Genomic DNA, 15,839 nt, shown 5'->3' on the forward strand with positions numbered 1-15,839 from the left:
TCCTTTTCTTCAGAAGAATGCGTGTGTGTAAGAGGAGAGGCACATAAAGGTGGAGGAATAGAACCTGTGCTCCCCTCTGAGCTTACTGCAAGCATCACACACTGTGGCAGGCTCTGCCCAGAGGGGCTGGACCAACCATTACCTGCCTCACGACTGGCCTTGGCCTCAGGAGGCATCCACAGCCCGATGCACCAGGACCCCTTAACACCAGCAAACCATCATCTCCCACTTTTCAGCCAACAGCCCAGTGCAGGCTCCTCTCCTGGGCCTGGAAGCCCCGGGGTTCCTGCACTGGCCTTATTTACCTCTCTGCTAAACAGAAAACTCCTCTGGGGCCACGAGATGTTCTGCAGGTTTTGTCACCCTGCTGTCCCCTCCATCGCTAATGAGTCACTGGGACCCTAACTCTAGGTGTGCCCTGGCCAGGGCATGGCCATCGTCATCCTGCATGACGGAATACAAAGGACGTGCAGAGATGAAGAGATGCAGTCCCAAGCACGGGAGCGTGCACAGAGCAAGCCTGAGCTGGCACAGCAGGGCACAGCACTGCTGAGCAACAGCCTTGCACCCCAAGGGGAGGGAGCACACTGCAGCAGAGCCGAGCTGCCCAGAAGAGACTGGTGGCCATCGGCCACTCTCCCCCTCCACAGCCGGAGATGTCAGCTACCAGGCCACGGGCATCATCAGTGACAGCAGACCCAGCAGCACGGCAAGGAAGAGTCCAGAGAAAGCAAAAGACCTCTTGCCAGGCTGGTGTGACCACTGGGTTCCCGGGAAAGGGATTGCATGATTTGAGAGAAACTCTGGCAAATACATTTGCCCTGGTTTTGCTCTCCAAAGCCAGTCTGTTTGACCATCTATGTCCTAGCTCTTGTCTCCAGGCAGGGTGAGTGTTTGCACTGGACTACAAAGAGCGTGCTCAGCTGGGCTGGTCATGGTTGTTCTTTGAACCTGGCAGTAGCCTACTGAGGACCAAGATATCCAGTGCCTTCAGGTGCACCTGTGTTATTAAAGTCTAATTCCCTTTCTCCTTCCATATACAGTGCTATTTGTGTGTCCTAACAGCATCACCACCAAAAGATCAAACATTTCAGGACAAAACCCAGTGTAGTCAAAGCAAAGAGCAGCAAAACACATCTATTTTCAGGACGATGAGACAAAAGGTTTGACTCTCCACACCCCAGGATCAGCAGCCCTGCGTCCCTGATGGAAACCCCAGCACTCCTCACCCCAGCACAGACACGTGGCCCCCAGGAACAGCAATCAGGATGGGCTGGGGCATGCCAGGGAAGGCCAATTCCCCACACAGAGATGAGGGCTCTGTGCCAGCAGAGCAACTGCAGCAGAAGCTGTGGGTTAGACCAAGCACAAGTGCTTGCTCCAGAGAGTCCCTGGGCCCTCCTCTGGGTTGGAAACGGGATGTCCCCCATGCACACACTCCCCCACATTTTGTGGCTGAGCTCCTTGTGTGCACAGCCCAGGCTGCACAGCATCACCCACCTCTCACCCTGTAGCTGCAGGGTTCAGCAGCCCCGACATCCTTCCTCTCCACAGCCAAGGATTCTCCACGTGGATTTTGCTGCTAATGTACAGCCAAACTAACAGGCACAATACAAACAAGCACCTCCACCTGCCAAGACTGACATTTGCTGCTGGGGCTTTTCCATTCAATGAGTCTCCTCCTCCCTTCCTCAGGAGACCCTAATTAGATCCTATCACTGCTTAAGCAGTGATAGGGACCTGTGCAGTGAAGGAAAGGGTTGGATGGCTGTGGCAGGACTCAGACCGGGTAAGAGAGGACACCTCAGGGACCGGAGGAATGAGGGCTGCCAGCCCTCCTGCTTGTCTCGCTGATGCTGTAATTGGGTCTGCAGAGCCACCGACAGAGTGGCAATTGAAAGCTCCGTTCCCTGCAGAAAGCAGCTCTCCACAGCTGCCCACACACAAGTCCTAAGGCTGCTGGGCTGCCCAGGCGGCACAGGCAGGCTGTAATTATCTCAGCACGCTGAATAAAAAAGGGGAGCCAGCCAGAGATGGAGACGACCATTATATCTGCAGAGTGTGAGTGGGCTTGTAAGGGAGGAGATGCTCCAGCACTTGCCCAGGGCTGTCAGCATGCAGATATCTGTGAGACAGGGCAGGGACAACCACTGAAACCCCACAAGGGAGGTGCTGTGCCTTCAGACCTCCCTCCCCAGTTGTCCCAGTCTGGACAGTGGGTGCAGAGGTCTCAGTCCTTCTGATGCAGCTTGTCCTTGGCACCCTCTTCTGCCACAGCTGAAAGCTGCAAATGTCTTGGCTATGAGACACCAATGGCCTGTGCTTTTGTTGCTCGTTTCAAACGAAAGCATGAAAAAAAGGCTTCGCTGCCTGGCCTGAGGTCTCCACCTGTGCCAGGGAGTTATATCAGGGCTGGTATGCCCCCCAGGAGCCTACTGGAGAAGGGCTTTCCCCACCATAGCTCAAAACTCCTGATCCCACCTGTAATCACTGAAAATTAGAAGCTCCCAAATGGGGCTTCACCTAATGCCTATTAAGTCATTGATACAGAGCTTTCCACTGGTGGGGCATGGATCAGGCTTACCGGCTGGTGCCATCTAGTTTCTCAAACAGGACTCCCATCCTCTGAGACATGAATTACTGGGGCTCGTCAGTCCTCAGGAGGCTCTCAGACAGATTACCTCCCTTTGGTAAAATGTGAATGACTGGGGTAGGGGGTTCCTCTAACCTTGCACTAGCCCCAGCCTGCTGTAATGCCCCTCTTCAAAACTAGCATGGGTCTTAAACTGAGGTCATCCTCCCCCCAGCCACCCATACACCAGGCTGCCAGCAAGGGGCTTCTCCAGGGAGAGCCAGCCAGACCCTGGGCTTCCCGGCTCCGGGCCCTCCACTTGCAGATCCATGACCATGGGGCACCAGCTGTCCCGCAGCCGCCCCTCGTCGCTGGAGGGGACCCAGACCAGGTCTCCCGTGGGGCGAGCATCCCAGGAAAGCATGCTGGCCGGCCTCCCAGGAGGAGAGGGAGCCTGAGCCAGAGGGAGGAGGGGAGAGGCTGAAGGGACGCCAGGATTTTGGCAGGAGGGAGTTGAGCACCGCAGCTGGAAGAGAACAGGCAGAAGCGAGCGGGCCAAGGGAGAAGAGAGCCCAAAGCAAGCCAGAGTGCTTGGCCATCAGCAGCACTGGGGTCATTGCAGACAATGAGAAATATTTTCCTTTCCTCTTTTGGGCCAAATCCCTTCCCAAGCAGTGATGCTCAGCATTTCTAGAGTGATTGCACAGTGACACCCAGAGGACAGGCTCCGAAAGTTGGCATCATCACACCCAGCCACTGCGCCGGGACAGAGGTGATGGGGACGTCCAGCCAGAGGAGCTCTGCAGGGCGACCGAGGATCAAGATCAGAGGCAAACGCTCCCCTTCTGTAGCCTGCTTTGATGCTGGACACATTTCACATGAGGAGAATAAATAATTCATTTCTGTTCTAGAAATATGTATTTCAATATCGAAAAGTAACACTATTTATTTCCAGGAGAGGAAATCACCCCCCGGGCCCTATAAATATTTATATAAAGCCAAGCAAAAAATATGTTGGTAATTTAGTATGTCTTTAAAATATATGTTGCATATAAACTAGCCCATATTTAATTAAATATATTGCTGCATTGTGTATGGCTGCTGCTCCGCCATTTACAGTCACATCAATACATTAAAAGTTTAGATTAGAAGAGGACTAAAGCCACTGAATATAAACAGAAAGCCACACTTTGGCAGAGAGGGACTTTGCACCAACTCTGTAAGATCGCCTTTTCTCTGCAGTGGTCTGAATCCAGCTGGGGCAGAGCTGGCCAAGAGCTGATGGACGCAGATCTCGCCTGTTTTGGGATGAGCCACAGGTCCACCCTACCTGCCTGGGCTCCTCCCGCTCTGTGTGGCCTGTGCTCCAAAGGGCTTGGTGGGATGTTTTCCTACGTGGAGGAGATGCTGCCATCAGTCACGCGCAGCAAGAGGCAGCTCAGCACGGTCCCCACACCGCCTCTGCCCATCCACACAGAGCTGCAAGGTGCTCGAACACTGATGCCACAGCCAGAGCCTGCCCAGCACAGAGCAGCACTCCCATGGCCATGGGAGAATCATGACTTCATGTTGACTAGCCAAAACCAGGGTCTCAAGGTGCAGGACTCACTGTGCCTTCATGTGCAGGCGTCCTCAGCTCCATCCTCCAAATGTCCTTTAGGATCAGTGACAATTGGTGCTTCTTCTCCTGTTGGAAGGAGGCCAAGCAGATCAGGTCCTGGAAGTGCCTACACCTCTCCGTGGAGCCCAGGGTGCCTGGTGCAAGGAGAGGCATCTCCACTGCAGGGAAGGTTGGTCATTGGCCCGTGTTTCTCTTTAATAAGCTGCATTGGAGTGAGGTCCTGCCCCGAGGGTCCTGATCCCTGCCCCTACCACAATTCCCAGCAGAAACCCTGGCTGCTGCATGTCCCATGTCCCAGCCATCCCTGGCCTGATGGTTTTGGGCTGCTGCCCACACGCCCTGGATGTGAAGGGTGTGTGGAGCCTGGTGGTACAGCCGGGCTGGAGCACAGCGTTCCTGCCCCCCAGAACCATCTCCCTCTGCTCGCAAATTAAAAGGACACCACAGGGGAAAGAAAGTGTCCCCATGTGTGTCACAGGACTGTAGGAGAGAAATTCAGGTCACTGGTGGTGTCTTGAGTCCTTTTAGGATGGGAGGTTCAGCAAAACTCACAGCTTTGCAAACTAGGAACTGCCCACACTTAAATTTCTGAAAACCAGGGCAAGATATATCCAAAAGCCATCTCAATGCCCTCTGCCTGGACGAGGCAAGATCGCACACGCAAACACTGCAGTAGGAGCCAGCTTGAGGAAAGTAGGGCTTGAAGGAACTATGGGAAAGCTACGCCTGTGGTACATGGGCACTCGAGGCATCCTGTGTCTGCCTGATGTCACCGAGACATGCCTGACCCCAGGGCTGCACATGTACCTCTAGAGATTGGGGACAGGGCTGGGACAGCACCAGTGCACAGCATCTTCTCACCTAGTGGCCTGCCCATGGGGAGATGGGACAGGCCAGGTCCCTGTGGCAAAGGACGGGAAAAAGATGGTCCTGGGCAGCACCTCCACGTCAGGGAGAGCAAGGACCTGAGCACAGTGCTACCCTGGCCACGACTATTAGGCTCTGGTCTGCAAATCGCCCTGTGCCGTGGTGCACGCAGGACCCCTTGGGTGGTGTGGGCACACAGGATTACTGCTCACAGCAGTTGGGATTATGGTCTTAGGTATCTCGAGCCGTGTTTTCTTGTTTTCTATCAAGGTTTGAATGGCTTGAACTCTGCCAGACGAGACCCCAGCTGGCCCAGGATTTGAAGGAAAGCTGCCTGCAGGTTGCTGGCCACAGCGCAGTAGTTTTGGATCAAACTCACAGTCCTCTCTGAATCCCTTTCTCTTTCTGCCCCCTCCAAGGGGAAAAATGAAATGTAATGTATGTATTAATGAAACATTGAATTGGCTGTTCCAGCCAGTGAGGTGTACCCATAAAAAAGTGCATTTTCAAACCCATCAGGTAGTGTGGAATAACCAGCAATCTTGATCAACAGATCATTTTTGAAACGCACATCTTCCCAAACGAAGCATTAGTTGAACTGCCACTGCATCTCATCCCCTCCTCCCCGGCTGCTGTTTGCAGCATGTAAATCGTGCATGGTGCACCATGACACAGCAGCTGGCCAGTCCTGACGTGTGCTGCTGGCTTTCTGCTGAGGCATCAAGTGTCTCCTTATTAATAAGAGGCTTGGCACCCAGTGTGCCTCTGTTTCCACTTGTGCATCCCTCCCAGGTGGATGCACCAGGACCACCACCAGTAGTGGTCCCTCAAGGGAGAGGGCTCCAGGTCTGGGGCTTCCCAGCTTGCACCCAGGTCCCTTGAGCGCCAGCCATTTGCTTTAGCCACTGTTTCCTTTTAGCTTCATTTTTAAAGGTTTTCTCTGACCTCTCTGCCTCAGCCAGTGTTTCAGAGACCCCTTTGCCCTGGTTCCCTGGCAAGCCCTGACTCATTCAGGCTGGTTCTGGAAGGGTCCAGCTGCCAGCTCAGCTGATGACAGCATCCACTTGCATCTTGCCCTTTCCAGATCCCTCATCAACTTTTATTCACTGCAACATATAAATTATTGGTGGACCCCAAGCACTGCCACACGTTTCCTCTGCAAACTTCCCCACCTCGCAGCTTGCTATGGCACGGCTCGGGGAAGCCACAGCTGCTGCTGAAACTCTGACGCAGCCGAAATCCTAACCTTCTCAGCACGGCCGATTTAACCTCCCTGGTGCCGGGGCTCCAGCGGTGTGGCAGCAGGCAGGGCAGGGGAGCTGGCAGAGTTCCTTCGCCTTGCACAGATGTTTCCCACAGGGATCCTCGCCAGCATTGAGTCAGACACGGGGTGCCCTGGTGCAAAAGCTCTCCGTATCTTTGTTTTCTGTCTGATTCTGCTGCTGCTTCGGAAGACGCAGGCCAACGACAGCTTACACATGCTCTCACCGGCTTGGCGCTCGCTCGTGGCCGAGGGCCCAGAGCTCATGGGTAAAACAGCTGATGCACAAGCAGCCATATGTGACCTTATCAACACTTGCGTTAGCGACAGAACAGCTTGTCTGACGCGCTGCTGGGCTGTGCTGCTCAGGAGGATGTTAAAGGAAGATTTTGAAACCAGATAGATAGTGAAGGGGCCTGGAAGACAGCAGAAAGATGAGCTTTCGCCTCTGTGATGGGTCTGATGTCCAGGGGAGTTGTTTCAGGCAAGGCGCAGCACAGGACTCAGCCGCGGGAGGAGACTCGAGAGCCCTGTGCCACTGCGTTCCCAGTATGGCACCCGTTTGGGGAACAGGGCAGTAAGTGTGCAAACTGCGTGCAGGTGTTCACCTCCGGCTCCCAGCCTCTTGGCAGGCCACAGGCTGGCTCCAGGAGAGGAGCCGGGCAGCAAAGGGAGGAGAGCGCGTTTCCCTGCCAGCACGTGGCCCTGCATCGTTATGGGGAGAAGTTCTAACCAACATTTATTTAACCTGCTGAGAGTCATTTAGTGAATGACATGGACAGTAATGACAATGTTCGTCACGCATTTAATATGTGTGGGGAGCACGGCTGTGGCTGGCAGAACTAGGAGAGCAAATTAGGAAGCAGGAGACATTTGTTATCATAATGGGAAGTGGCAGTGATTGATCACCCTGAGTGACACTCCTCTTGCCACTGCATGCTAATGGAAGAGAATGAGCTGTTGAGGCAGGCTGGGGTGCAAGGAGCCCTGCCAAACCCTGGGTAAGATGGGGCAGATTTTAACACATGTACCCCCAATTCTGCCTGGCATTGCTTAAAGGCATCGGTGTGTTCGGCTCCCACATGTCGAGGGCCTGTGGTAAGCCTGCAGGTGAGGACACATCCTTGTGACGTTGTGCTCCCTGCAAGGAGGATGGGTCAGCTGCTGCCTCTGAAAGACATGAGGGGTTCCTCCACAGGGAACACAGTCCCATGAAAAATGGTGGCCCTTGTCCCTGGTGCTTTGCAGAGTGACAAAATCCTGGAGCCTTTAGAGCAGGAGCTTTCATGCACACTGTCTCCACAGCCTGCACCAGGAAAGTACCAACAGTACTATGGGACAAGAGCAGAGCAGATTAGAAATTGGGTTGGGACATGGGGTTAAGCTCCAGGAACAGGCTGCGGGCAGGTGCTGTCTGCTCAGTTAAAAGCAGAATACCAGGAATGGGGTGAAAGTTAGTGTCAGGCCAGCGGCTGTTGTGTCATGGTTCACTTTCAGGTTACTTTGGGTGCTAGGAAAACAGAACTGAAGTTGAAGTGTGGGTTGGCATTTGAGTCGGAGTTGAGAACCAGGGTTAAGAGTAAGTTATCGTGATATTTTTTAGGTTTATGGGTGGACAGGTGCTGAGGTTGAGACAGGCGTGTTCTCCAGTGTCGTCCATGGGTCAGTCAGGAAAACATCCCAAGTTTCACTGACAGTGCTGTTCCAGTGGAGGCAAAGGCATCAGTGAGCACCAAAGCCAGCAGCCAGGACAGGTTCCCTGAGATGTCCTCAGCCAGCCACGTCACCCCTGCCAGGCTCTGTGATGGATCCGGCTGCCAGCTTGGCAGAGCTGGCTCTGAGAGGCCGAGATGGACCATCCTGTCCCACAGCACTGCTGAACCTCAGCGGGCTGCTCGTGCTGCAAACTCCAGGCAGCTACTGGGACAGGGCACAGGTGCAGATGTCTATATAACCCTCTATAACCTTGTTACATGAACTTACAGAAACCTTAGAACTTTTCTTCTGGGGAAAAGACACCCTATAACTAAAGCAGGTGGCTGTGGGCAAGGGAAGGGGTCAAACCTTTGACCAGTGGGATATCGAGGCATCTGCAAAGCGTCCCCCGCACAGATAAACGTGAGTCTCTGAGCATCTCCCCTGACCGATCTGGCAATACCTCCACGAGGACGCTTGCGGACAGCTAACACCCCTCAGGCAGTGACTGGCCATCCTGTTTTGATCAAGACATACCCCGTTTCAGACCCCAGTTCGGAAGCTTGTTTAGCAACACATCACTGCAGGTGCATATATAACAGGGAACATCTCCAGCCAGTGAGCCACAGAGGACCTGAGGCAGAGTCCAACCACTTTTACCTCCTGTCCTGAAGGTGATGGGCAGACATGGAGTCACCAGAAATGGTGAGACTCCTGCAGCAGACAGACGTCAAATAACCTGTTCTCAGCTGTGTCTTTCTCATGAGCTTTAACAGTACCCAGTCTAAATGCTAAATGATAACACTGGCTATCATTTAACCTGGGAATCTAATTATTTTTCTAACTACCCCTGTGCTGGTTCTTGTTTCGGTTCTTGGGCAGTGAGTGCTGCACCTGGGCTCACCAGGCACATTGTTTTCACGTGCCGAGTGCCACGGGCAGGACACCGGTGTGCTCTCTCCTGTCACGGGTACGGATCTGCTCTGGTTCTCCTGGCGCCCGTGGGTGCACATCCTCCCATGCCACTGCCGAGCCACCACCCACCACAGGGCTACAGCAGCCCCTCGCTTTTAAACTGGTAGAAATCTTAAAAAAAATCTATTGGCACAGAAAAAAATCTCATTTTACTTGCAACAGTAAATTACCTTAAGGATGAAATAGAGAACAAAGAAAGATGTCACTGTGGAGAATGCCGTGCACTGCCAGCATGCCTGGAGCCCTCTGTTTCAGCAAAAGAAAAGGATAAGTAATTCTGAGTACGCAGCAAGGTACATCCATAAAGACTCTGCCCAGGTTACCCGTATATTAGGACTCGTGCAAAAATCACAGGTATTCACACAGTATCAAAGTGTCATTTCCATAAAGACACAAATGCCTACAGTGTATCTATTAGAGGAACCATGTTCCTTTGCCCTTTAGATTGAATTTTGCCAGTGGGTTTTGTCAGATAATTATTATTTTGCACTAGTTTATTTAAGCACTTACTCATCATTGCCAGCACACCAAATGAGTTCTGTCCCCCCAAAGATTAAATAGCAACATGCTGCAAAATACAGGGGAGGAAATATAGTTGAGCTTTGCAAAGTTTTTAATTAACGTTTTGATACTGAGAGATCACCTGAATAGTGGGACATTTCCCAGGCGCAGCTGAATGTTGCACAGGATTATTTTCATTCTTAAGGGCAACCTTATGCCTCCTTGTTAAGATAGGTGAGAGAAGTTACTTGCATCCCCGTTGGAGCCACACAACCATCCCGCTTCTGTTGGGAACAGGACAAGATGGATGGATGTACAATAGGTACAAAATAGCCCAACGCAGGGCACCTGAGCTGTTAAAAGCCCCGGGAAAGAGGGAGATCGCTTTCTCTGCCTCAAAACAGTGGCCACAGCAAGGAAAAGAGTTTAAAGCATTGCCCTTGCCTTGCACCCTGGGGTCCAGCCTGGTGCTCTGCTGTCCCTTTGCACAGAGGCTGGCGGCACTGGTGCACCAGCGATGCAGAGCCCCCTCCTGCCCTCAGCCCCCGGGGTCCCGCAGCGCCCGGCCACGGGCAGCGTTGCACCAGCTTGTCCCCCAGCACTGGGGCACTTTAGACGTGAGTGCAGCAGAGATGCTTCCTCTGTGGGAGGAAACCCCCAAGAGACCCCACCATGGACCCCCCCTTGCACCCCTACCTTGTCGGTGTCCTGCATCAGCCAAGGCTGGCGGGATGGCTCAGGGCGCTCGCTGCAAACCAAGCACCAGCATGTGCTGGTCTCAGTGTCGAAGGAAATCTGGAGGCAGTACAACAAGCTGCACGCAGAACAACCTATGAAATCTGCATTACTTCTTAGCTTAAGCATGGCCCTTCATCCCAATGTACCCTTCCAAGCAGGAAGGACACGATGCCAAGAGTGTGCACGCACACCCACGTGGGGCATCTGCAGGATTCGGCACGCCGGCTGTCAGGAGCCGAAGTTAGTAGGGGAATATTACCAGCCTCTGGTTCAAGAAAACCAATTAGGTGCACAACGGTGACTCAACAAGGTGTAATAATGTGATAAAAATTGGGGAGACTTTAACTGTTGATCTGCTTTCAAAAATATGCAACCCTTTAATGCAGCCCCTGCTCTACCTGGCAGCAAATCATGTACCTGGACCTAAAATGTCGCTAGGGGTTGGAGGAATTACAGCCCAGTAGGCTTTGTATTTGTTCCTGGAAAATGTTTTTAAATTGTGATTAAAAATAGACTAACGGAGCACAGATGGGATGACACGGATTCTGTGAAGGAAAATGTGTCAGCCTCTCCAAAACGTCCCCAATACTGCTCCTACTTCCAACAGGAGGTATGGCTTACTTGGGCTCGCCAGAGGTCTGAGCAAGGTGCAGCACTAAAGGCAGTCAAGAGGCCAGGAGAAGAATACCGTTATGGAAAAAAAACAACTCAGAAAACTAAGGGGACTTAATCTTCAATTTTTCGTGAACACTACCACCATGGATCTCATTGCTGCATATGTTAATGTTTTCCACAGTGATCTGGAAAGGAGAAAGAACTGGAAAGCAGAGCCCAGTTTGCAGATGACACAGAGGGAAGTTAATTGAATCCAGAAAAACCCGTAAGCACCTCAGAGAAACCTAAGCCAGGGAACTGGGTGATAAGTTTGTAGCTGAATATTCACTTAAACAAATAGTGTAGCACACAAGTTTCAGCGAGTGCAAAGCTCAGCTCCAAAGCATGTGGCAGTCCCTACCAGGGTGGAGGTGAGCTACTTTAAAGAGAAAAAGAGCTCCTGTAATAATTAGGACCATGTGAGCTACGAACAGGGGATGCTGTATCCAATTTTGGTAGCAAATGGCATCATGAGAAGACCTGATTGTAGGAGACGCTCTTGGAGTATCTGGTCTGCCAATTAATTTTCAGTGGGAGGACAGGGACAGGGAGGAGGCAGTAGCTGTGGTCCATTTGCCTGGGTGGCGATATTTCATGTTGCTCAGATGAAGTTCTGGAGACCTTGCATGTAACTCAGTAAATAAAGGGGCTTGCATGGAAGAAAAGTCTGACTCCAGGTGCTGTTCCGTCTCCTGCCCTCAGTGTCCTGGGCTGCGGGATGTTGCCCGACTGGACGCACGGCCCCTGCAGCCTGTGTGCCCGTGCTGGGAGCTGCTCGATAAAATTGCACAGGTTGCTTGGAGAGTCCTGGGAAGAGGCGCAGGGTGAGCAGGGATCCTGCAGAAACTACTGGATTTTGGAGCAGGAGTGGGAAAGGGACTTTCCAGAGGGACCATAAGAGATGGCTTGGGAGCTGCAGCCCCGCAGGCTCCAAGGCGGTGTGCCCCAAGGCCACGGAGAGTGGCACGGCCATGCAGCATGGGCTGGAGGTGTTTACCCACAGCTTGGGCACATGGAGCAGCCGTACTCCCTCGGCTGCCACTCCACGAAACCGTGGCCCCACAGCAAAGGCCTGGGCGGGCAAATCAAGGCAGGGTGGTGGCGGGGGGGGACGGGGAGCTGGCTCCGGGGAGCATGGCTCCAGTGGGGGTCCTGCACTACACCCGGTGGTGCCCAGCACCACCTCCTCGCTGGGGAAGGGACTTTACTTGCAGATCCCAGCAAAACCACTCCAACCTCTACCTTACTTTTTTCTCACCATCTGCTGCACCAAGGGCTGCTGGGAAGCATCTACAGCACAAACCTTGGCAGAGAGCACCCTCCAGTGGGCACTGGGACGCCACTGGGAGCCCCACACCTGCTGCTAGCTGCACAGTGGGTGCAGGGGGGACCCAGGCATCCAGGCAGCATGGCAGGGACCCGGGGTGAGGGGTCCTGGGAGGAGCTGGAGCAGAGCAGCTCCAGCCCAGAGCTGCACCCATCAAGTCTTGCTCCAGTCAGATGCTGCCCATGGGGAGCACAAGCTTGATTCACCTCTGCGGCTGTGGGCTCCGGCCAAGTGTTGCCCTTGGGATTGAGGTCTTGGTGTAGTAAGAAGCAGTTCTGCAAAAAAACCGCAAGTTTGACTGTTGGATGCTGAACGCCAGAGGCATCGGTCCCATCCGGTGTCACTGCCCTGGCTTTATAGACTTCCAAGAGTGCCTCTGGAGTGGACAATTTTGTAAAGAGATGATGATCCTTACTCGTATCGCCAGATGTTAAGAGAAGACACAAGGCAAAGACATTTACTGTCTTGGCCTTGCAGTGTGTGCACCTGGCAGTCAGCCTCCCGACAGGGTTTGCAAGGCAAGGGCAGGAGCGGGCTCCCCAAGCTGCCCACCTTGCCGGGACTGCAGCAGACCCTAAGGCTGGGTGGCTGCACAGCAGCTTGCAGGAGTCCCCAGCAAGCAAGAGAGCAGAGGAAATCCCAACCATACAAGGCATCCAGCAGCCCTCACTGCCAAACATGTGTCCCCCCCCCTCCAGCTCGGCATTACGTCAACTGCGGGGCGAGGGCAGCCAGGCGAGGCTGCTCCTCCGCCGCACTCGGGGCTCCGTGCTCCTCGACTTGCCTCCTGCTCCCTCCCCGCTGCTCCTCTTGGCTGGAAGCAAAGCGGAGGCCAAGCCAGCAGCTGTCCGAGCCGGTGCGCTTTGGCAAATAGCTTAAAAGCTGCTGCCTGGTTCTTGCTGCAGTGGGAGGCCCCAGGACAAGGAGGGGAGAAGGAGAAAGGTCAGGTCCCCCTGCTAACCCCCTTCAGGATCCTGGCATCCCCTTCCCCTGCCCCCTCACCAGCAAGTGAGACTCCGCCAAAGCCCTGCCACCCAAAAAAAGCCTGCCCGAGGCATCGCCTCCAGGGTATGCCATGTCCCCTTCCGCCGGGGAGACGCTCTGCTGTGGGGTGGAGCAGAGCCGGAGCAGGAAAAGCATCTCCCGCAGCATCTGGTTGCAATCAATGTTTGCAGAACTGGCTAAGATCCTTCCCGGCCAGTAGCCAACTGAGCTGTTTCCCACAGGATCCCGAGCCCATCACTCCATGCGCCGGGGTTTCACACGTCCATTACAGCGAGTTGCATCCCTGGAGCAGCGCCTGGCTCCCGGCTCTGCCCACACCGAGGGGTCCAGCCCTGGCAGAGAATCGAGACCCTGCACCTGAAGGGAAATAACCTGGTGCAGGCACAGGGCTACACGGCTCCCGCACTGCTTCCCCACGGGATTTCTCCGCTGGGGCTTGTCCAGCAGTTCCAGAGCCGTTGCAGGGCTGTGGCTGCTCATTTCCAGCTCTCCTGCCCTGGCCAGCCCCACTCCTAATGTAATGATCATCATAATAATGTGGTGACTTCATTATGCAGCTTACTTCACGTTTAAAGGGTCATTTTAGTTTTCTCACACTGAACAGTTGACAGAAGACTTAAGGAAAACACACTCCATTTAGGAAAAAGCCAGTTTAAGTTGCTAAGCAACCAGATTTTGTGATTTATTAAGGCTCTTGTGCTGTGTGATGGTTTTATAAATCCCCTGGCTCCCAGAGTCAGGTGATTACCTGAGGATCTCCGCTTGCACTCGATGGTGAGGTGTTCAGACCTCTCCAGTTGCAGAGAAAGGCTTGAAAATTAGGCCAAAGGCACACAGAAAGCAAAAGAAAAAGCCCTTTCCACTTACCAGGCTTAAAGTCCTCCTGCTTGCTAAGCTAGCCTTGAGACCTGGGAACGAGCCGAAGCGAACACTGAACACCTTAGCACTGCTGCCATAGCAAAACTGCATCACAAGGCAGAGCAAAGGGAAACCGCCTCGAAACCAGAAGAAAATTGTATAAATTCATGTTTAGGTAGGGTTCCCTGCCTTCATCCCTGACCGCCGGCAGGATCGTGTCCAGGTGTGCATTGCAGCTGTTAGGAAGGACATTTTAAACCTGGATCTTGAATTTTGGTCTATAAGGAAATCTCGAAATAAGCAGATCCCTGTTGGAAAAGCCACAAAAATAGGCACATTGTCCATGTGTGTTCTTTCTCATTTGGCAGTGCTGGGAAGGGCAGGTGGGCTGGGGATAGGAAGCGAGCAGAGCAGAGCAGAGCAGGTTCCCTGCGCTCAGCACAGCCTGTTCTTCCCCACTAGACCTGTACCACTGATCCTGATGGGCTCCAGATGCTCTCCTTACCCGGAAGATGATTCATGATCGAGGACTGACCAGGCCAAAAGAATTGGGCTGACTTCACCCTCTTTACCTCCCAGCGGGATGTGACCCCCCGTGCCTCAGTTTCCCCAACTGCAACACAGAGAAACCACATGGTCCTGGCAGGGGAGGTGTCTGAACAAAGCTACTGTGTGGTTGCACAGGCAGTATGCAAAAGCTGGCCTCTCCCAGGGAGGGGTATATGGGGAGACACGCATTTGTCTGGGGTAAATCAGTTCAAACCTGTGACTGCGATGAGGTGTTGAATTTACCCTCCCCAGGTTAACCTCTTGCGCTGGAAGAGCTCGCATTTGAGGCACCTGCCCACACCCATGCATGGGGACTTCTGCACGCAGTGGAAAGCCAGCCCTCTCCTCTCCATCGTCTTCACACCGTCTCCGGCAGCTGCTCTGCTCCCCCTAGACTATTCCAGGGGGGCTTTCATGCTCCACCTTCTGTCCTGCTCAGCCTGGGACAGCTCTCATCTCCCAGGCTCTGCCTGCCCACGGCCCCCTGCTATGGGGCCAGGCCAACTGGGTGCTTGTAGGCTGTCCCAGCTGCTCCCCAGCCAGTTTGAAACACCAAAAAGAAGCCATCCTGTAGGCTTTCAGCTACCCCTACCCCACACTTCCCACCCCTGACCCACCGCCATGCCACGCGTGTGTGCATGAGAAAGAAAACCCAGGCCAGGCTTTTGCCTCCCAAGATTTGGGCTCCATCCCTGGCATTGCAAGGATCTCACTCCCACACCGCCTGCGCCCTTGGTGAGACCTGTGTGCAGTGGTGGCTCCCTGCGGTGGCCAGACTTGAAGTGGGCTCATCCCTGGTGACACCTTGCAAGCTGTAGGAACGCACCTGTGGGGAAATCCAGGCAGCAGAGTGTGAACTTGCAGCTACAACATAAAGTCCTGGAGCATCGTGAGCTGGGGAGAGAGCTGAGCCCACCAGTGCTCCTCAGCTCCTACCTGCTGCCTGAACTTCATCTGGGAAGGTGCTGACCACCATGGTCTCATCAGCCCAGGGAAGAGACAACGTAGGAGAGCTCCGATAGTGTCCTGGAGAAGACACTGTTGAGCTCTCATCACAGAGAAGAGCTAAGGGGCACCTAATGAAGCTAAAAAGGTGGGAAGGGGAAGGGGAAGGGGAAGGGGAAGGGGAAGGGGAAGGGGAAGGGGAAGGGGAAGGGGAAGGGGAAGGGAAGAAAGCAGTGTGTTCTTCTCATGATGGTTGCAGGCCTGTGGAGCT

This window comes from Harpia harpyja, chromosome 18, assembly GCF_026419915.1.
Source record: "Harpia harpyja isolate bHarHar1 chromosome 18, bHarHar1 primary haplotype, whole genome shotgun sequence".
In the NCBI taxonomy this organism is placed as follows: domain Eukaryota; kingdom Metazoa; phylum Chordata; class Aves; order Accipitriformes; family Accipitridae; genus Harpia; species Harpia harpyja.